General features: G+C 41.4%; 1 protein-coding gene and 1 pseudogene across 2 annotated transcripts in view; both read right to left on the reverse strand.

Annotated features, from left to right (window-relative positions):
• The window catches only part of AHI1 (Abelson helper integration site 1), a 122,575-nt gene extending 117,714 nt beyond the window's left edge, over positions 1-4,861 (reverse strand). Inside the window, exons 1-2 of one of the 2 annotated variants that reach the window (XM_081829053.1) lie at positions 4,677-4,860; positions 4,235-4,297 (exon numbers count right to left, since the gene is read on the reverse strand). The gene's annotated coding sequence lies outside the window, so the exon portion shown is untranslated. Of the gene's footprint in view, positions 1-4,234; positions 4,298-4,676 lie in introns of both variants that reach the window. The other variant, XM_081829054.1, reaches the window with a different exon arrangement.
• Positions 4,862-17,442: 12,581 nt separating this feature from the next.
• On the reverse strand, positions 17,443-19,055 carry LOC102749373 (forkhead box protein K2 pseudogene; annotated as a pseudogene).
• Positions 19,056-21,358: the final 2,303 nt, after the last annotated feature.

Genomic DNA, 21,358 nt, shown 5'->3' on the forward strand with positions numbered 1-21,358 from the left:
GGAATTTGCAAATAAAAATTACAAAACATCTTTCACACAAGATTATGTGATGATTTGTCCACTACCTCATCAGGTTTATAGCAATTAAGCTAAGTTCTCTTATCCAGTCTTATGCATTTGACTTAAATACATTGGGATCAGTTTAGAGTCTGAAAAAAAGTAAAGAAAACTGGATATTTGAATAAAATATTTATATATTTGAAACAAAAACTTTTTAAAAATCTTTAAAGGCAGTTAATATGTACTTGATGTGTTAAAGCACTTTTAAAAGTGTTTTAAGTAAAAAATAAACATTTCAATGTACTTTTAAGAAAACAAACTCCACCCCAGAATTGACTTTCCCAAGAGCATACGCTATTATATTAGTAAAGTATGCTTGTGGGTAGCATATTTACAGATAATGAATTTGAACATTTTTGTACCTTCCACTAAAAATGTTGCAACAACAGAGAAGGTTAAGCACAAGCATTTGTACCATCTTTCTCAAATAAGTATCTGGATATGTATTATTATATATCAAAACCAGGGATAAACTCAGTATATGTATTCCTGAATTTCCAATTTTACTTAAAGATGAGGGTGTATGTCCACAACAAACATATTAATTTCCACATAAGAACACAATATTCACACATTTTTAAGAATAAAACTGAAGACTGTAAAAAAAAAATAAGAAAAACATAATTTGAGTTGGCTGAGCAATTATCTGTTAAAGCTCCAGATCCCTGGGGATGCACCTTCATGTTCCTCTAATATTATGGGTACTTCTGAGAAGAAATGCTAAAAAGGTTAAAAATCATTATACACATATATCTGATTATGTGGATTAACTTATATAATAATTTTCTGGTACACCAACAAAATAGATATCACTGAATTCACACAGTAAAGACTCCTATGCTTTATGGATGGGAGCCCAAATGTAGTCTTCCTATAGGTACAGATCTAATAAATTTGGTCACGTACTTTCCAATCTACCCCAAATTAGAAAAGAGAGAAGATGTAAAGGCAAGTGCATCAGTAATTAAAACCTGACAGCACATAAGCAGAAGAAAAATATAAAGCAAATAATGACTTAATATTTATATATTCCATGGCCATTCAATATAGAGGAAAACAGCTGAACTACATGACTATGAGCCATTAAGAAAAGGCTTACGTATATTCAGCTTGACCTGTTTTCCATTAAACAAAAAATTTATGGTATTCTAGACATTTCAGAAAGATTAAGTAAAAACTACTGACAAGGCAGGACAAAGAGTCCAGGATGATTCTCATTTTCTGGAAGTAGAATACTTAGGCCCCCAGTAGTAGCATTTATTGGAATACAGGACAAGTATAGTGGAGAAGTTTAAAACCCAAGTCTTAGAATTAGTCTCAAATAGTTAATTGTGTGACCTTAGGCATTTGTTTCCTCATCTGTAAAATCAGTCTACCAGTGCATATTCAAAAGGCTGTTATAAGGGTTAAATGATTTAAAATAATGCCCCAGTAAACTTCTGTTACGATGGTAATAGATACTTGTGGGAACACTCAGTGAGCTTAGTGGGGCATATTGAGCTGGGTATCTGAGGGGCACTAACCAGCTATAAGCATTGGCTTCACTGTCAGATCCCTAGATTCAAATCCCAGTTCTACCTGCCAGTAAATTAATCTCTGGACCTCAATTTCCTAAGCTTTCAAAAGGGAATTATAATACTAAATCATTCATAAGGTTTTGGTAAAGATTAAATGAGAATATCCAAATAAAACACTTAGCACAATGCCTAGAACATGGCAAGCCCTTAGAAAATGACAGCTATTATCACTGTATATATAAATACATGTTTGTATGTATAATCAGGTTGTATTTGGTAGGCAATAGAATATAGTAATCCAGCACGGAGAACTAGGCTGAAGATTTGAGAACTAGGCTTTATATTTATGATGCTTTCAGGGGAAAAAGTGCCAAAGACAGAATTCCGGAAGCCCAAAAATAAAGTAAAAAGACATCAAAGAGATAGGTGAAAGCTAGGGGAGAGAAATAACCAAGGGAAAGAGGTTTATTTGTTTTTTTTGTTGTTGCTGTTAGAGAGGGACAGAGAGAGTATGAGTGGGGGGAGGGGCAGAGGGAGAAGGGGAGGGAGAGAGAATCTCAGGCAGGCTCCATGCTGGATCCTACAACCCTGAGATCATGAGCTAAGTGGAAATCAAGAGTCAGCCACTTAACCAAATGAGCTGCCCAGGTGCCCCTCAAGGAAAAAGAGTTTTAACAAAGAAGTTTTCTATCACTGTGTGGTACCAAGCATGCTGCAAATTGTGAAGAGTGTCCACTGGATCTGCAGTGCAGACAGGAAGTCACATGTTTGCAAAGCTGTTTGTGAAGGGGCAGAAATCTGGTGGCCACAGGTGGACAAATGAATGGAAGGTGAGACCTGTAGAAGAAACATGGGGATAATTCTTTCTACAAATCTGCTTCCAAGTGTCTTCCCCCACCCTCAAAGGCAGTGACATGATGCAGCAGCTTTGAGGGATAAAAAGACTATGGAAAGATTTTACTTTTTTTCTTAAGACTGTTTCCATGCTTCTATCACCCTATCCTTTTAAAAAATAAATCATCCTCTTCATTGCAAGCAGAAGAAATTACCTAAAATACAAACGCGATGGTATCATTTCTTTGTTTAAATCTCTTCACTACATTTTAATAACCCACTGGAAAAAATAGGAAGTCCTTACCATTGGGGTTCAAGGCTACTTATGAAATGACTCCTTCTCCAGCCACATTTCCACACACATTCTGAATTCTAACCATGTGAAACTACTTACAGGCCTTCAATTGTGCCAAATGCCTTCTTGCCTTTGTACCATTACACACACTCCTCTCTCTCCTGAGAAATGCCCTTCTTCTGTCACTCCAACAAACTCCTAACTATCCTTTAACGCTAAATGCAGATGGTATCTTCTCTGGGAGCACTCTAACCTTAAGGGGTGGTTAAATACTTCTCTGTGCTCCCACAGTGCCTTGAGCTTCATACCTCCCTCTCTACCTCCGTCCTTTATTTTCACCCTGGTAAAACGTTCTATGACCCAGGAAATTAAAATGGTACCTACTTTATTGTAGGGAGAAAAGGAAATACCGAAAAGCAAAGTGATCAGCACAGTGGCTGGCACACTGTAGGTGCTCAGTAAAATTACTTTAGGTCTATTATTATAGTACTAAAAATAAGCGTGCAATAAATAAAATACATAAAGTAAATTTCGTATTCACATTATTTACTATTACTCAGTAGTTCAATGCACAGTTGAACAAACACTAATACTACTTAATACAGCAAACACATTACAGAAATAATCATTTCCAAACATTAATGTGTCCCATAGCAAATACATTATAGAATTAATGACTAATATTTGATTAGTAACATCATTGGCAAAAATGTCAAACCTAAAATGACATCCTTGAGTCTCATATATACCATTATTTTTTTTATTTTTAAAGATTTTATTTATTTATTAGAGAGAGAGCGAGAGAGGGAACACAAGCAGTGGGAGTGGGAGAGGGAGAAGCAGGCTTCCCGCGGAGCAGGGAGCCCGATGCGGACTCGATCCCAGGACCCTGGGATCACGACCTGAGCCGAAGCCAGACGACTGAGCCACCCAGGCGCCCTCATATATACCATTATTTTAAAGATTCTCCCTCACAAACCCTTTTATAGGAGCTGCTAAGAAATAATAGTAAAATTAACTGCACTACGTTTCATTTTTCTTTTTCTTTAAACATCTGATTTTCGGCCAATAAATGTCTAAAGATCAAGGGGGGAAGAAGCAGAGGCTTGGATAATTCACCCTTTAACTGAATTTTATAGCATAGGAAAAAAAAACTAACAAAAACCCTGTAACATAATTCAACTGATAAATCAAGATACTCTCCATATATAAACAAGATTCTAAATACGGTTTTAAAAAATTTTGGTATTTGGATTTTTCAAATATTTTTAGAAATTTCCCAGAGTTCTCAGAACGAGCAATCTTTTCCCTGAATCTCCAAGCAGTAAGAGCAATAGTTAATGCAACAGCTGAAAAAATTGTTAGCATCGTTTTCTCAAAAAGTAAAAGCCATACACTCCAGTGAGCATATGTTTCCACAGTAATGCTGAAATATAGCACAGCCATTGGCAGCGATTCTAAATAGTGTACTTTTTTCCTATTTGTATACATATCGAAATGACCCTTATAAACGTAACACATTGATCACCTTTTCTCGGATGTAATTAAGAAGGCATTTCACAGGTTCGAGATTCAGCACCAAGTTGACACCCTAAAAGGAAATAAACGTACTTAGTGCGTATCTGAGTTAAATGCTTTTAAGCCAGAATCCGGAGTGGGAAAGGCAAAGACTGCATTCCCTCCACGGTGGATCTGGACACCGCGCTGAGCACTCATGAGACAGGAGCCCAGGGAAGGGAGCGGGAAAGTACTAAGAGGTAGTGATTAAAAATTACATCCCACCGCTCGGCGGCACCCGGCGGGTCAGCCTGCGGCGGCGCAGTACGAGCCCCCGCCCCACCCCGCGGCGCACCGCCCCCGCGCCCTCGGACCCCAGCAGTCCCCCAAGCCACCGCCCCCTCTGAGAGGGCCGGGGCACGCCAAGCTCCCGGCCCGGGCTCCCGCCACCAGCAGGCCTGCAGCGTACTCACGGAGAACGTAGCCCACAGCGGCCGACAGTCAGTCCCGCCCGATCCGACGCCGGGACTGTGCGAAGCGGCTCCTCGCGCCGAGCGGGGCGGGAGCCAGGCACCCGCGTAGTCAGCCTAGCCGCCAGCCTCTCCGGCTCTGAGAGCTGACCGGCTGCCGCAGTGCGGGCAGCGCGCCGCCCGCTGACGTCAGCGCCTGCCTACGCCACCGTTCCCACGACAACCGATGCGGCCCGAGCTCCCGGTCTGGACCGCTGCCCAGCCTCGACGCCCCTCCGCGGCCCCGCCCCCGCGCCACCTACGCCAGGGCCTCGAGCTCCTCCTGCAGTGCGGCGCCTGCGGAGGTGGTGCGCGCGCCCCGCCCGCGGGCCTTCAGACTAGGGCCGGGCACGCGCTCTGGCGGCCGCGCGCGGGACTCCTCGTGCCCGTGTAGAAAGCGCGAGGCCGCGGCCCTCCGAAGAAAGAATCTCTCGCCCCCAAGCGCCAAGGAGCCCTGCGAATGCGTAGGGTCTGAACCCATCTGGTCGTCACCCCCGAAAAAGCGTTCTGTCTCTCAGAACTGTACCCAGCGCTGGAAAAAAAACGAGAGGGGGCAGAGACAGGGAGGCAGTCGTGAAACCCGCCGAGGCCGAGAAACATGAATGAGGCAAAGCAGCAGGCACGTCACCGCCCAAGCGATCGCGCCCACAACATGAAACATTCTTTTAAACGCGGAGAATGGAGTTGTACTACAGACCAAACCTTAAGGGAAAAAATGTTCATAATTCGTGTGGCACTGAGTTATCTCGTTAATGTGTTTGAAACAGAAGAAAATGAAAACCCGCACCCAGTGCCTCCTCCCACTTTCTAATTTCTGCCACAGGCGCCATTTTTAGCTCTGAGTCACCAGGGATGGAAAAATACTAGACAGGTCCCTCCCCCAACTCTTGAATTTCCTGCAGTTGTAGTCATACACCGCGCTATAACCTGTTGCTTAGTTTGCAAAGTGAGAGCGTTATGTATATTTCTTTAGAGGCCAGCTTTTCTATTTATATTAGCATCATATTTCATTTTCTTTCTCCAAATCCTATGAGAATTCCATGAGACGTATTATCAATCCAATGCATCTTAAACCGAACTGTTCAACTTTCCACCTAGAACCTACTCCCGTTTCTGGATTTCTGTTTTGGTTTAAGCCACCACCGTCCTCCCAGTGTTGTAAATACCTGTAGAGCATCCTAAATGCCTCTTACAACAAATTATGTCCGTTCTACTCTTTTAACACCCCCAGTATATAGCCTATCCAACTTGACTCCGGCTGCCTCATACCAGCCTTCATTACTTCCATTACTGTGTGATGGCCTCTTTACCAGTCCCCTGACTCCAGTTTTGATTCCAGAATGCCATCCTCCATACTGCTACCAGAATGACTTCACTAAAAATGTAAATGACTGATAATGTCACTGTCCTGAAAATTCTTCAAAGGATTATCTGTAAAAGAAAATTTAGTTACTTTGCCTAGGATATAAGACACTCCAACTGCCTGGCTAGTTTCTTCTCTCATTGCCTCCTTTCAATGTTATGCTTCAGCAATACTGAATTATGTGTACCATGCAAAACAATCCATAACCTCTCATGTCCCCTTTCTTGTACATATTGTCTCCTCTCTCTGAAAAATCTCTTTTTGTAAACTCCTACACCTCCACATCTCAACCCAAATGTTGTCTATACTTTGACTCCATCTATTTTGTTTTTCCCCTAGCGTCCTCTGCTAAAGAGATGTAAGGAGCAATGAGCAGGTACTGCCTAGATCTTGGTTTCTAAACACCATTTTCTACTAAAAGGAACTAGAGCCTCTTGGGGAAATGACTGATTCAGAACAGGAACAGGGGAAGTACATGAGCCCGAAAAATCTTGTTGCACCAGAAACTAAAGAAGTTTTTACAGAATGATGGAACATAAGAAAGGGACACAGAAACCAGCTTGAAAGAGCCTCCATTTGCCACATCTGGGTCAATCTGAGCACCACTATAATAATAGATTATGATCTGCTGAATAAAATAGGAATACTTGAGTCTATACTGAAATAAATACATGAATGTTTTTTAAATGGGCATAAATAAATGCTCTTTCTTATATTAGATTCCTAACTAATAAATGTAGAAGGAATGTATAGATAGAAATATCACCATTTGGCAACTATTGTAATAAAAATGGATTCAGCCAAGAATCATCAATGTATGCTAGAACTAGAGGGTGAAAGTTTTAAGAGAAACATTATAGTCTCAAAGTATCTCCTGGCCAAATACTAATTATGAAGGGAAAAATAGAAACTTGACAGTGCAGAAATCTGGCACTGGTGAGCAAAGTTACCATCCCCAGTAATAGGACAAATGACAAATCAGCATTGTATGCCACCTGGTAAGAGACAATTAGAACACACTTGTGATACTCCTGCCAAAAATGCATAAGGAAGAATCTAATCATGAGGGAGGATCAGACAACCTCAAATTAAGGAAATTGTACAAAATTATAGATCTTTATGCTTTAAAAGTTTGTCAAGGTCATGAAAGACAAAGGAACAACTAAAGAACTTTTTCAGATTGTAGGAGACTAAAGAGACATGACAATTAAATGGAATATATGACCCTGCATTGGATCCTTTTTCTTTTAAGGATATTATTGGGACAACTGACAAAATTTGAATTGGGTCTGTGGACTAGATGGCATTTTAACAAAGTGAATTTCCTGATTTTGATGACTATAGTCTGGTAATGTAGGGGTTACCTTTGTTTCTAGAAAATACACTGAAATATTTAAAGATAATGAAGCTTCATGTCTGCCACTTACTCAAATGGTTCTGAAAAAAGTATATACAAATAAGGGAAGTCAGTAAAATATGAATATGTATATAGAGAGAATGATAAAGCAAATGTAGTATGTCAACAATTGGAGAATTTGGGCAAAGATAGAAGTTCTTTGTACTATTCTTAGAATTTTTTTCTGTAAGTTTAAAATTATTTTAAAATAATAAAAAATGTTTTAAAGGTACTGAGGTTTCTGGCTTAGGTAACAGGATGGAAAATGGCTAGTTAACAGTGGAAAGGTAGGAAGAGCTGGTATAGAGGAAAGATAGTTTAGTGGGATACAGCCAATAGGCAATTGAATAAATAGCAAAATATAAGTGAGCCCCATTCAAACTGGAGAAAGCAAATATGGTGCTTTCCTTCTCATAAGCTCAGAGTACAAAAGTGAGATCATTTTAGTGGTATTTGGAGAGACAAGCAATTAAGAGTAGTAGTGGTAGTAATAATAAAATTGGCCAACCATTCATGAAATCAATTTAGAGTATTCAAAACATCTAATAAATAAAAAATAGTGAATTTGTTGAATAAAACATAAATATGGTTGATAGACAAAATATTTATCCCCCTGAACAAAATGTACATTAACCAATCAAAACAAATGTTGGCTTTACTCTCTGTATTACATTGCTAGGTCTGTCATATGAAGTACCATAGACTGGTTGACTTAAACAACAGAAATGTATTTTCTCACAATTCTGGAGATTAGAAGTCCAAGATCAAGATGTTGGCAGGGTTAGTTTCTTCTGAGGCCTCTCTCCTTGGCTTATAGATGGCTGCCTTGTCCTCGTGTCTGCACATAGTCTTCTCACTGTACCTGAGTCCTAATCTTCACTTCTTAGAAGGGCATCAGTTATAGTGGATTAGGGCCCACCCTAATGACCTAATTTCAGTGTAATTACCTCTTTAAAAATCTTATGTCCAAATATAGTCACATTCCGAAGTACTGGGGGTTAGGATTTCAACATATGCATTTTGGGAGGCCAAAATTTAGCCTGTAACACTGCTGGTATTGTGCTAGATGTACAACAGAATGCAAAAATTGGAACTGTTTGGATTTTCACTCAGAACAAACTGTATAAAGACGTTTCAGACAATCAGAGATTTTTCAGTATGGGCTAATTATTAGATGATATTAAAGGAATTTTTATTTCTTTCTGTATAAAGGAAATAATGGCATTGTGATTATATAAGAATAAACCTTTCTTAAGTCCATAGAATATGATGACACGATGTCTGAAATTTGCTTTAAAATAGTCCAGAAAATAATAAAAAAAGAAAACCACGTGGGGGAAGATAACACATATATACCTAAATTTTGATGGTCATTGAAGCTGGCTAATAGGTACCTGGCATTTTATTATACTTTTTGTGTGTTTGGAAATTTTTGTAATAAGCAGGCAAAACAAAAGTAGGAAAACTTATATAGAATTTGAAAGACACAGAACCACAGGAAAAAGGAAAAAATATTCAGTACTACTTCCTAAAAAGAATATCAATGAGCTTTTTAAAGCAATTTTGTTTTCAGTCCGTTTTCTATGCATACTTTAATTTTGGTCATATTGTATGTAAGATACTTATTTCTGCTTCCTTGAATTAACATTATGTTATACTTTCATTTCCATGCTATTATATATGCCATATAAACTTCATTGAAATGTTCAGCTTGTTGGGGCACCTGGTTGGCTCAGTGGGTTAAGCACCTGACTCTTGGTTCTGGCTCAGGTCATGATCTCATGATCTCATGGGTCCTGGGATGGAGCCCTGCTCAGCGTGGAGTTGGCTTGAGGATTCTCTCCCTCTGCCCCTCCCCCACTCACATGTGCACACACGTGCTCTCTCTCTAAAATAAATAAATCTTAAAAAAAAATGTTAAGCTTGTTAATAACATTCATATGTAGGGGCACCTGGGTGGCTCAGTCGGTTAAGCGTCTGCCTTCAGCTCAGGTCATGATCCCAGGGTCCTGCTCAGCGGGGAGTCTGCTTCTCCCTCTCCCTCCTCCCTCACTCTCTCTCAAATAGATAAATAATAAAAAAAATCTTAAAAAAATAATGTTCATATGTGCTCATAGTAAAAATTCAATCAATCTTCTAGACATTTGTATTGTAGAAACTGAAACTCTGCCATATGTTAATCACTGGTAATAGCCTTTTATACATTATTCCAGATTTTCCTTCATATATATACTAAATATACTAAATTTAAAAAGACAATACTATAGATTTTTTTCCTGCTGCCTTGTTTTAGTCTTTATCATGTATTACCATCCTAGAAGGTTTTTTATGTCAGTAATATGCATCTATATCATTCATTTTAATGGCTTCATGCTATATCATTTTTATTCCAGAGTTTCTTTATCAATTATAATAGAAATGCCAAATATGATAGTTTTTTAATTAAGAGAGATTTCATATAATTCTCTCATATTATCACTAAATTTATCCCTTAGTATTTTATATAGTTTTGGTGTTATTTTGAATTAATTAACTTCTCTCACTCTATTTGTTAACTAGTGATTACATGTTTTCCTCTTTTCCTCCTTCTGGGTCTCTTTTGCTAATTTTTGTTTATTTCCTTGACCTCTGATATTGGAATATCCCAGAGCTAACCTCTTGGACCTCTTCTCTATCCACATGTGCTTACTTGGTGATCTCTTCCAGTCTCTGTGGTCCCATGGTCATACAGATTACTCCCAGAGGTATCTCCACAGCCCAGTCTTCACTCCTGAACTTCAGACTCATACATCCAACTGCATACTTAGATACCTCCACTTAGATGTCAAATACACATCTCAGACTTACTAAACTCTCACTCCCCACTTGAAGATCAACCCCTCCCTTGAAGCTTTCTCCATTTTGTATAATGGCAACTCCAGTTTTTGGAGTAGTCTTGGAGTATTCTTTGACTTTTCTCAATTTCTTATACCCCATATACAACCTCTCAGGTTAATATTGATTTGAATTTAAATCCTATATAAAAGAGGCTATGTTTATAATTCAGAGGGGAAATTTTTTTCTTTTTCTTTTCTTTTTTTTTAAGATTATTTATTTATTTATTTGACAGAGAGATAGAAGCACTAGTAGGCAGAGAGGCAGGCAGAGGGAGAAGCAGGCTCCCTGCTAAGCAGGGAGCCTGATGCCAGACTCAATCCCAGGATACTGGGATCATGACCTGAGCTGAACGCAGCTGCTTAACTGACTGAGCCACCGAGGCACCCTGGGAAATTTTTTTTCTACTCAAACTATAGCTCCGACATTCAAGCCTCCTTGTCTCCCTTTGCTGGTGTTGTCTCTTGAGGGTCCCAGTTTTATGCAAAAATCTTAATTCCCACACTGAACAAGACCTCATATCTTATGTTTTGGGAAGTCCTTCCACTCCAGAACTACATTTAAGGAATCAGCAAATACCTCTAGTGTAGGATCACCACTAAGTAGTCCCTGCTTACCATTCTTGTTTCACTTTTCTTTCTCCTTGGGCCCGTGGGAACTTCCTTTACTTTGATGAGAACTCAAAAATGCAATTTAGTTGGCATTTCTAGCTGATTTTCAGAATTTTTTTTCCCCCGCAGTGTATCTCTTTGAAATATTGGGTAAAAAAGAATTTCTTCTCTCTCAACTCTTAATATATGCTGCAGGGTATTCATGAGTTAATAGTAATTACCTTGTAATAGTGACTGCCATTCAAATTTAGCAGATGACTTACTGAAATAATGAGCCTTCCTTATAAACTTTCTATGAAGTGACTTGCAAGAAAACTTGATGAACCTATAGATGTGGGTTAGATCAGAATTCATGGAATTTCCTACAAACTATAAGGCTATTTATAGATTTGTTGTATATATATGAATATTGTTTTGTCAGGAAAAGTGTTTTAATTTGGGTCTCAGAAGGCCCCATGAAAAACAAGAACTGTTTCAGATATAAGGTAAGAAACAAAAAATTCCGCCTATGCTCAATTTAGATCTCTAAAGCAATGAACACTAGATGGCAGCAAAACAGCATTTGTCATTACCAGTGTCAGCAAGATCCCAGTTTAAAGGTACGGCCTTATTACATCTTATTATGTACCCATTTGTTATCCAAGCCATTTAATTTACTGATGCTTAATATACTACTTGGAATTTATAATAACTTGTGACGTATTTGACACCAGGGCTGAAAAATGTAGTTTCTAAATTAATAAATACAGTACAGAATGGTGCTCGTACCACCAGACCCTGTCTGGCAACACTTCCAAGAATCCACTCTCTGGAGACCACTCTCTAGACAGCTCATCTTTTGTCTATGACGTGAGGTCCTGTGGTTGGGCAAAAGGTACATATCAGACATTCATTCCCTTTTCTGCGTTGTAAGTCTTTTGTGCCTATTAATGCTCAAATTTTCATCTTATTCAAATGATATCTGTTTATGAGATTGAGAGCTAGCTTCATCTCTCTTACAAAATGTGAAAATAAAGGCTTCCCAAGCCCTACTGTGAGTAATTGCCAGGCCTCCTTCTCTGAGGGACTCAGGTTAGATATCTCCACCACAAGCGAGAAAGGACTTCCCTTGTTTTCACATTTAAGATTATCTTTACATAATCAGCATGTCAAATTAAAAAATACATAATTTGTGTGTATAATTTAGCTTCATGGTCCCATTTTTTTCTCTCCATACCTGAGATAATTTATAATTTTATGTCTCTTAAAATGTTTGAAATAAATTATTATTTAAGACATTAATAACACAGAAAGATACTTATGAGGGAAAATGACAAATCCGAGGTTCACCACTTCTTCCCAAAGTACTGTTCTTAAGAGTACAGCAATTCTCCCTGCTCCCCAGTTTTGTTATCCAGGGTTTCATCTACCCATAGGCAGCCAGAGTTTGAAAGCAAATGATCCTCCTTATGACGAATCAGCAGAAGGTCAATAGTAGCCTAACTCTACCTTGTAATGTCTGTGTCATTTGCCTCACATCATCTGTGCACATAAGCATTTTATCATCTCACATTATCGCATAAAGGGTGAGTACAGTACAATAGATATTTTGAGAGAGAGACCACATTCACATAACTTTTATTACAGAATAATTGTTCTATTTTATTATTTGTTATTGTTGTTAATCTCTTAGCGTGCCTAACTTATAACCTAAACATTTTCATAGGTGTGCACATATAGGAAAAAAAACAGTATATATTGGGTTTGGTACTATCTGCAGTTTCAGTCATCCCCCTAGGAGTCGTTGAACATATTCCCCATGGATAAAGGAGGACTACTGTAAATCCCTCTAAACAGTTTCTGTTTTTGTTTCTTTTGGTGCTTACCTCTCTATCTCCTAACACTATTGCTTAATTCATTAGTTTTAGGAAGTGCCTTTATCTACTGCTAAAAGATGAATTAAGTCATTTACATCACCTTCTACATTCCTTACCCAGCTCTTCCCAATAAAGTTGTATAAGGGGCAGTAGAGTACAACGGATAAGACCATGCACTCTGGAATCCCACTTCTGCCATTTACCAGCTGTGTGACCTTAGTTAGGCAAGTGAGGCAGTCTCTCTGAACCCTCTTCCTCATCTATAAAATGGGGATAAATAATAGTCTATTCTTAGAGGATTTCTACAAGGATAAATGGGTCAATACATTAAAAGCACTAAACAAGGGGCGCCTGGGTGGCTCAGTCGTTAAGCACCTGCCTTTGGCTCAGGTCATGATCCCAGGGTCCTGGGATCGAGCCCCTCAGCGGGGAGTCTGCTTCTCCCTCTCCCACTCCCTCTGCTTGTGTTCCCTCTCTCAATGTCTCTCTCTCTGTCAAATAAATAAATAAAATCTTTTTAAAAAAAGGTACTAAATAAGTGTTACTATTACTATATTTAATTTCTGTCTTGGTTATCTTTGCAACTTTAAATAATATAGTTACCCCTTTATTTTTGGTCAACAATATAATATCTCCGTCACTCCATTTTTTGAAAATGAAGATATTGGCAACCTTACACTTCTTTTCCTCTCCGCCCTTTTCACCTCAATCTCACCTCCAATATTTTCCATCTTTCAATTAGTTCTATTTTCTGGGAGATTTTCTCAATTTGGTCTTCTAAGCATCTCTTGAAAATTTTACTTTAGCAATCTGAGAGTTTTGCCTAATCTCTAGTGTTAAGTTTTACAGGATTTTAAAGATTCAAACTCTTATTGACTATTGTGTTAGTCAGGGTCTGGTCAGGGAACAAAAATTACCACACCAATTAGAGAAAATAATTGTGAACCAAGTACATTGTGTCAACCGAGACAAGGAGGCAAACTGAAAAAGAACAAAAGCCTTTTTGGGGTCTCAGAGTTGTGATTTGCAGAGCACAGATTCTGGAGTACCTAGAAAAGTGTCTGGCTCATATGCAGAGAAGGTTTATGAGAAGGAAGGGGCGGGGATTACATGATTTAGATAAAGAAGAGAAGAAAAAAACCAAAAACGCTGCTAATTTGGTGCTGACCGATTGAACCACTTTTGATTCCTATCTGATTATTTTATTGGTGCTATCACACAAAGCTATTCCTGGTATGTATTAGTTAACTTTTCTCCTCATAAAGTTCATATCAACAGTTTTATGGTTCAAATGCTAGTTGTTCTGTTGGATTTTATGAGCAACTGCTTGTATAACAATAACCGTATACGGCTCAGTTCAAAAGTTCATTAGTTAGAAAGAAAAGTGGCACTTCAAAATGGAGTCTCTCGTGTCCAGAAATTGTATCCAATTCCACAATTGTGAACTAAGGAAAAGATGTATTTACTAAAAAGGCTGAAAGAGAACTCTAAAGTATAGAGAGGGAGTACCTGTAGAGAACAACTACTACTCCCAAGGTTGAGGGAAAAGTGAATAAGGAAGGAACTTGGAACCTCTGGCGAGGTGGCTCTGAGTGGGGAGATTCAGACACTGAGGAGTGGGCATGGTTGCCACCAGGGCACCCACCCCTGCTGCTAAGGTAAACGAAGGCAGGACCTCTGCTGGACCCCGAAGGAAAAAGAACACCAGAACAAAAAGTACCTCCTCCTCTCCTGACCTCCTAGTGCCTCCTCAGTGCCCGCTATTGGCAGAGCCTCCATCCAGTCAGCGAGCTACGCGCAAATGTTGACTGCAAGAGCCCACTACCAGAATCCCGAGGGAAGAGAGGGATGGAGGAGTTTGGAGCTGAGAGGCACTAAATTAATCACTGGTATATATCTGAGTCTATTCAATAAGTAGTGCCTTCTCTTTCTTGCTTCGCTCCTGTTCTTTGAATTATTTCAACTTTTTCTGGACCCCACCCTCTCCACCCATTCCCAGTTTAGCTCTGGCCTCTCTTTATTCTGGATTTCCTTCCTTATTTGTTATTCATTTAAAAATAAAGCAATGAAAAGCTGATTGAGAGCTCCATGGTTGTGGGCTGGGCTTGCCAGCTAATTGACCTTTTTTTAGGGTGTTCGGGGGAGCAGCCACGTCAGCCACCCTGCTTCTCTCAACAGGGAAGTTTCTATAGAGAAGAATCTCTCATTTTTTTGCTAGAGTGGTAAATACCTGGCTGCTGGATATTCTGCTTGTTGGGATGAGGAAGTAGTCTGAGGGATAATTATAACTTTCATTCACCTTCAATAAATTCCCTCATTAAACTTCATATTCCATTCCTTGCTTCCAATTAGTGTTTTCTGAGCTTTTCTGTATTTCTGCAAGGCCAATTTTCTTAGCTTCTTTAGAAACCACTTGCATTAATTTCTTATAGCTATTATAACAAATTTATACACACTTGGTAGCTTAAAACAAAAGGAATTTATTTCACAGTTCTGGAGGCCAGAACTCTAAAACCAAGGTGTTGGCTGGGCCACACTCACTCCAGAGGCTCTGGGGGAGAATCTGATCCTTGCCGTGTCCAGCTACTGGTGCATGTTGGCATTCCTTGGCTTGTAATCACATCATTCCAGTCTCTGCTTCTGCCTTCATAAGGCTATCTTCTCTCCTGTTTGTGTAATCTCCCTCTTACAAGGTCATTGGGTTTAGGACTTACCTAGAAAATCAAGGATGATCTCCTTATCACAAGATCCTTAATTGCATGCAAATACCCTTTTTCCAAATAGCGTAACATTTACAGGTTCTGGGGATTAGGACATGGGACATATCTTTTGGAAGACCCCATTTCAACTCACTATCTCAATCTCCTAACTGCTATTCTCTTTAAGAAATTGATGGCATTTTTTGTCTGCTGATGGTCTACTTTCTGTCCTCTTTATTGAGTTTGTGTATATACTCATATATATTATAGGTATGTATATACATATCTATATATGTGTGTGGTGTGTGTGTTTTCTTTATAACCATTAGATACCAAAATAACTACATTTGAGTAAGTTATGTTATGTTGATGACATTTAGAAATTCACAATAAGGCCAAGGCTTTCTTTCTATTTGCACAACTGACCCCATGGAACAGTCTGGAAAGGCCAGCTGTTTTCTTCCAGGGTAGCATGGACTGGAGCCTGAAGGGGCCCCTACTGCTCATTCTCTCACCTTTGTTCCTTTCCTCTGGATTTTATTTTCTGTAGGACAGAAGTCAGCCTTAGGACTGGTTCAGTTCTGAAAGATGGAGGGGAATTTCCTATTACAAATCAGAAAAGGACTTGGATATTTCCAATGCTTAATTGCAGGGCACTTGCATCCAAGACCCTCCTGTTAAAACACAGCTTCTGTTACACCCCAGCATGGGGCTCCCTGTCAGCTGGGCAAACCACAACATCAAGCGGTAGACATGTGGTTGGACTGGAGGATGCCTAGAACCAGTGACACTGAGTCGCAAGCATGCCATGGAGAGATTTTGCAAAGGGTGTGTGGTAAAAGATTGAATCTTTTTTTCCCAAATCAATTAGTAACAGTTCTGTTGTTTTAAACATACACAATCCTTAGGAAACTTGTTCTACTTAGAGTGGAAAATTTTGCCAGGGACAAAGTCAACACAAAGAAACGAACTCTGAAGAGGAGCTGGAAAGAGAAACAGTCGAGCGCAGCTCTGGTGAGTCCAGCAGCTCTTTTCCTCGCGGTAACAGCAGTGGTCAGTCAGTCTGTCCAGTCTGTCGGGCCAATCCTACACACTGAAATGGAGGTGCGTTGAATGCATCAGGCACCTGATCTAACGGGCAAACCTTGCAGATGTCATCAAACACCTCCACATGAACTTTAACTGGACAGACACAAGTAAACTGTGCCATAGGCTGGAAACAAAACTGCGCTGTTTCTTTTTCCCAAATGAAATCCACGCGAAAGGTGCTGGGTGATTCTAAAATGTCCAGAGTAGAAATGGAGTGATCTGAAATGTCAAAGACACACCTATTTTGTAAAAAAAGAAAGTACACTTCAAAATATTCCAATTCCACATGTGAACAACAAAATACTGTTTTACATAGTGTCCGGTCCCCGGGGTCCCCTTGAAGGTGGCGGGGTGGCCCCGGCCAAGGTCCTGTCAGGTCCGCTCGCTCTAGGCGTCCCGCGGCCTCGCAAGGACCCGGAAGGGCACACCTTTCCTCGGAGCTGAAAGCTGAGCGCGCGGTGGGGAGGCACTGTCTGAAGCAGGTTTCCTCGCGCGGGGCTTTGCGCTGGTGTGACTTCTGTCTTTAACTGAAGGCCCCCCGCGTTTCGTGTCTCCAGTGCCGAGGTGAAGCGGAGAGAATGCGCTGGGAGCGTGGGTGAGAGGCGGCGTCTCGTTCCCGCACCACAGAGTGGACCTCCGAGTAAGAAAAGCTCTCCCAGCGGCTCGTGCGGGACGTGGAGCCTCGCTCGTGGCTGCCGGCCGCGTTCCCGCGCGCAGGGCGAGGACGCAGCTCTCGCCGCCTGCACTCCCGACCCGCTTCGGCTCTGCTCCCGCCGCGCCGACTGGTCGCCGCCGCCGCACTTCGTGGGCAGGGACGCCGACGCCCGCGCGTCGCCAGCCGGTCAGACCACTCGCACCGCCTCGTTCACCTGGCCGTGGCCCGCGACGCCGACTGGCACCACGTGAGTCCCGTTTTGCTGTACAGTTTTTACTGGTGGCTGGCGCCCACCTGGAGGTGCCTGTTGTACTGTGGCGACCATCTGGACGGGGTGGTCTGTCCCATCTGAATGACCCGGCTAGCGGCGCCTAGTGGGGCCCCGCTAATCACAGGAATAGGTTCTCCTTTACTTTTACTTTGAGATCTCCACACAGATCTTGAGGCCTTGGCTTAGGAGGGGCCAGCATGGCCGCCTGAGTGACCGCGGCCTGCCGGGCGACGGTGTTCGCTGGGGCCAGGCCGGCCACGCTGGGGACGGGCACCGCACGGATCCGGTGGGCGGCGTGAACCGTCTGCATGACTAGCTGCTGGGGCGTCGAGGTGGTCACAGGGGCGGCGAAGGTGTAGGTGACAGGGCTTGGGCCTGGGCAGCTGCTGCCGCTGCAGGGCTGCTAAAACGGGCCGACTAGACAGGGCCGAGCTGGGTGCGCTCTGGGCAGCCCGGGCCTCCTGGACCGCGGCCGGTTCGCGCTGTGAGGCACCGGGCTCTGGTTCCAGGATCCGGTGAACCTTCCCCCCACTGGCTCTCAGGGGTCTGGGCGCCACAGGACCGAGCAGACCGGCTCCAGCGGGGTTGGGAGAGGCTGGAGGAGGGGTCCCAGAGGGATTCCGAAGCAAGGCACGCCCTAGACTGTCCTGTCCTAAAAGCCCACTCTATTAATTTGCTTTCAGAGGTAGGATCTATCCCCCAGAATGAACCTTTGCCTGGTTCTTCCTGGGAACGTGGTACTTCGATGCAAAGACAATTCAGAGAGACATGGTGGTCAATTGAATTCGGCCTGCCATTGTAGTATGGATCGTTTTTAATGATGTGCATATAAATTCCATTTAGAGTGAGTGGTTTATCAGCAGACACTGTAATTGCTTGTATGATTAATTATGTGTAGGAATAAGGACTTTGCATCATCCTTTAGGCTGTCTCTACCAGAAGCTTCCTTTTCATTTTTTGGCTGTTGAGTTGTGGGTCATGAAATTAAAGTCAGATGGTATTACATGTCCCCTTTTGTACCCCAAGACCGTGCTCACCAGGGGCTGGCTGGGCCAGTTTGCAGCACTGGTGGTTCCCCCTTGGGAGGGGTGGGGGTGGACGAGGTGAGCCACTTTGTCTGGAACATCCATGGCGGAGGAGGAGACATGGGCCTGCTCCGGCCTCACCAGGTACTCGGGGACTTGGGTGGCCTTCTCCTGCTCTTCTCGCTGGACAGGGCAGTGAACTCGATCTTGATATTTGTGCTTGGAACCCAAGCGTGCACACGTGTGGCAGCTGCAGTGGCGTCATGCCACGCCTCTGGAACCCAGGGTCCACCAACATGCGCTTCTTGCAGAGGCAGCACAGGTAGAAGTCACTGCCGGCTTGGGGCCTGGGTTATAGGGACGGCTTTGTGGCAGCTCTGCCATGGCTACTGCTGCCCTGGACATGAAGATCTCAGGGCGGTGCTGCAGCGTGAAGCTCCAGTGGCCAATGCTCATGTCCTCTGTGTCCTGGGACCAGTTGTGGGGAATGGTCACCGAGTGCATTAGGTACTCGAACTCAAGACCTTAGATGAGCACCACAGCCCAGTCTTGCCATGGAACTGAGGGCCGCGCAAGGCTGCCAGCCCTGTCCCCGTTCTTTTGGTGCTTTATTGTTCGGCTCTATAAATGACCTCATACCTTTGTAATAAATCATTTTTTTGTGTGTCCTTAAATTAAACAGAGTTGTTTTGCATACTAAAGCTCAAATTGACAAATGTAAATTCCTTGTTGCAATGCTCTTCTCAGCAACTGGGACCTGATCTTGGGATCCCAATGGTAACTATGATGAATCACCAACACCAACAACAATGCTATCTTTTACTGGGTTTTTAGTAATTCCCCAATCTTCCTGTGACTGGGAACTGATGTAGCTAGCAGATCCTATGATTTGCCCCAGTGAACTGATTTTTCTGTGTGGTCAGCCCTTGTCATGATGATAGCACCCTCTAATAACCTGTTTTTTGGTTGGGTTCAGTGTCAGTCCAAACTTGTGCTACCTACTTCCATTATCTGATCAAACTTTTTCTTTCATGCTTTACTGAGGTATAATTTACATATCATAAGATTAGCCCATTCTCAGTGTATAGTTTAATGATTTTTAGCAAATTTGTACATTGGGTAACCCTCATCACAATCCAGTTTTGAATGCCCAGTCTTAATGTGTATATTTTCCATGGCTCATTGATGAATCCTAATATCATGTACTGTAAAAACTATAGCAACACCAGACACTGGGCACATAGCAGTCAATCCTGGAGATCAGCTGGTGTCTTCAAACTTAATGTAAGGGGAAGGTAGCAATGTAGTAGTTTCAGAGGCAATTACTGTGTTATTGAAAGAGCAATGCCAAGGGTCAAATAGAAAAGACACTAGAAACCCCAAATTGGATCCAAATAATAGGAATCAGCAAGGTAGACAAGGCAATTGGAAGCAGGGTATGTGGAAGAAATGCTATAGGGTCCAACCTGATGCTGCTGGGCAGATCTCACTGCTTTGAATGGATGTGACACACTTCTGCTTAATAATGCTACCTGGTGCCTGATACCCCCAGATGTTTCAACCTCACTTAATATACATTTTTAACAAATGGGAATGAAAATATTAACATATATAAGATAGCCTTCGGACTAGGGTTGAAATGTTTTTATTCTTCCTCCTTCACTATCCATTTTACTGTGAACCTATCTGTGAGAAAAGTGGGTAATATGTGACTAAAATAATGGTGATACTTTATTCTAGTTCATATCATACATTTCTTTGAAATTATTGTCTTCTACTCCATCTCAAACTTATTGATAAATGACATTATGTAGAAGTATCAAAAAATTAAGTTTGCAGATTCCTGAGACTGACTATAGAGGGCTGGTATTACTCATAAGAAGATCTAATATTGAAACCAGACAACCGGAGTGAACTTGGAAGAGAACAAAACTTTTACTTTTTTCCCTCCTCCATTGTCTTTACTATCTGTGATCATCTCTTCAAGGTGGCATAACATTGAGTGGCCAGCCTGGTTTCCTGTTGCTTTTGTAAATCCCAGCTTATCATTCTTGGGAACATTTGAAGGTCTATAAATATCTGAGTTTGGGTTTAGCTATGGCTTCCTTTGAAGAAGAATATAGATTAAGAAAGGTACGAAATATATCTTTCCCTCTTGGTAATATTTAGTTGACTTGTTATTTCTTCAGAATAATTAAAATTTGGTGCCAAGGACTACTTTCTGAAGCATCAAAGAAAAACAAGAGCCCTGAAAAACATAGACACCAGAAATCTTTCTTTCTTTTACCTTTATTATATGGGTTACCATGGAAATGGAAGGGGTTAGAACAGAGAAAACCAGAGAACATATGGTACTATTCGGGATTATATCGACTTGGTGAAGGTTTCTCTTTTAGAGACAGGATCAATTAGGACAACTGACTAACTCACATTGCATGGTGGACACTAAAAGGCCAATAAAATTCCTAGGATTTTTCGAAGCAAATGGTGTTTGTATCTCACCAAAGACCCACATCGAAAATGTTACCCGAGTCTTGTTCATAGTACTTCGAAAATATCTCCATGATTCATTGATTTTTATGATTTCCCTGTTTCTGTCACCTTTCTCAAGCCCCTGCTACTTCTTGCCTGCATTCCTGTGATGGTTTCTTTACCTACCTACCTTAGTTGTGCCTGTAAAGCTATCCTGTGCATGATTGTCAGCAACTCTGCCCATGGCCACCATGCTTGAAATTTTAAATTTTCTATATCTTCCAGAATAAAGTTTAAACCCTCTAAGTTGACGTATTAGGAAGACGCTCCATAAT

Source organism: Leptonychotes weddellii, chromosome 8 (assembly GCF_054177405.1).
Source record: "Leptonychotes weddellii isolate Sample4059 chromosome 8, ASM5417740v2, whole genome shotgun sequence".
Lineage (NCBI taxonomy): Eukaryota > Metazoa > Chordata > Mammalia > Carnivora > Phocidae > Leptonychotes > Leptonychotes weddellii.